Raw genomic sequence first — 1828 nt, 5'->3', positions numbered from 1 at the left:
CCCCCCCTCAGCCCCCGGACCCTCCGGGGCTCCCGCACCCGGCTCGCGGTCGGCTGGAGTCCCCCGTGCCGCCCCCCGAGGCGGCCGGCGGGCAGGAGACACCCCCACGCCCCCCGCAGGGTCCGCTCGCCTCCCCTGCGCCCCCGCACCCCCCGCCGGGCTCGCCCCCCGCAGCAAAGCGCCCCCCGCGCCGCGCCGGCAGCCCGGGCCCCGCCGCTCCGGCCCGCAGCGCCGCCAGCCCCCGGCACGGCCCGGGCAGCGCGGCCGCAGCCCAGTGCCGGCAGCCGGCACCGCCCGGCGCTCCCGGCACAGCGCGGCCGCCCCCCGGCAGCGCAGCCCCCGGCCCCCCGCGCAGCCCCGCGCCCCCCAGCGCGGCTCCGGCCCCGCTCCCCGCCCCGGCCCGGGCCCCGCCGCCCCCCCGGCGCTCTCCCCCGCGCCCGCCGCTCGCCGCCCCGGCCCCCGCTCACCTGCCCCGGCGCGGCCGCGGCCCGGCGGCGCTCAGCGGCCGCTCCGCTCCCCGCCCCGGCCCCGCCGCCGGCAGCCGCCCCGCTACAGGGAGGGGCCGCCGCCGCCGGCCCCGCTGCCCGCCCCGGGGTCCCCCCGCCCCGGCCCTCAGCCGGAGCCCCGCGGGGAAAGGGGCCCTGGCCCGACCCCTCCCCCGGGCTCCTCGCAGCCCCTCGCCCGGCGCCGGGGGGTTACTCGGGGCACGGGGAGCGAGCCCCGGGAGCGAGCCCGCTGCGGGGCTGGGGGCCCCCGCGCCCCCCCTGCCCCGGGACGCCTCGGCCGGCGTTCCCCGAGCCGCGCTCGCCGTTCCGGGGGGCTCTGCGACGCTCCCCTCCGTGCCCGCGCCGGGACGGGCTCCCCAGGGCACGGACCCCCCCGGCATGTGGGCACATGAAGGAGACCCCAGCGGGGTGCGGAGGGGCTGGGGCGGGTGCGGGGCGGGTGCGGGGCAGGGGGCAGCTGAGCTGAAGGGGGAGCCGGGAGCCAGGTGAACTCCTGAAATCCCCGTGGGGCCGCGGGACAAGGTGGCACCGTCATCGCAATCCAGGCTCACCGACCCCAAAAGGGGGGTCCTAATATAATACCTGCTGGTCATGCAGGAGGTATTGAGGATGCCTTTTCAGGGTGGCCCGAAGCATGCCCTTGCCGAACCAACAAAGCTAAAGAAGTAACCAAAGTACTATTACAAGAAAGAGTACAGAGATTTGGGGTTCCAGCAGTAATCTCATCCGACTGGGGGCCACACTTCATTGAAAAAGTCATTCTGCAAGTTATTAAATTTTTAGGAATAGACTGGCAGTTACACACCCCATATAATCCACAAGCAAGTGGTCAAGTGGAAAATGAACCACCTAATTAAGCCGCAAATTGTAAAACCTGGACAGGAGGCTGGTTTATCTTGACCTCAGTCATTGCCTCTGACGCGCCTGAGAATTAGAACCAAGCCCAGAGCTAAAGAAGGGCTAAGTTCTTTTGAGATATTGTATAGGAGACCTTATAGTATACAAACAGGAGCAGAGCGTCAGCCCGAGTTGAGAATGAAGTACTTACTGATTATGGAAGAAGCATGCAGAAACAGCTTCGAGACGTAGTTTTAGGAACTGGAGCTCCAGGTCTTGATGGACCTGTGCATAACATGGAGCCAGGAGATTATGTATGTGTCAGACCTCTTTCAGGTTCACCTCTGGAACAGAAGTGGGAAGGTCCTTTCCAAATACTGCTTACATCCCATACCGCAGTCAGAGTTAAGGAACAAGCATCCTGGATCCGCCACACCAGAGCGAAGGCAGCCCCTAAGTCACAATGGAAATCAACACCTACCAGA

Source organism: Falco cherrug, chromosome 5 (assembly GCF_023634085.1).
Source record: "Falco cherrug isolate bFalChe1 chromosome 5, bFalChe1.pri, whole genome shotgun sequence".
Lineage (NCBI taxonomy): Eukaryota > Metazoa > Chordata > Aves > Falconiformes > Falconidae > Falco > Falco cherrug.
Note: the sequence above shows the minus strand (reverse complement) of the source record.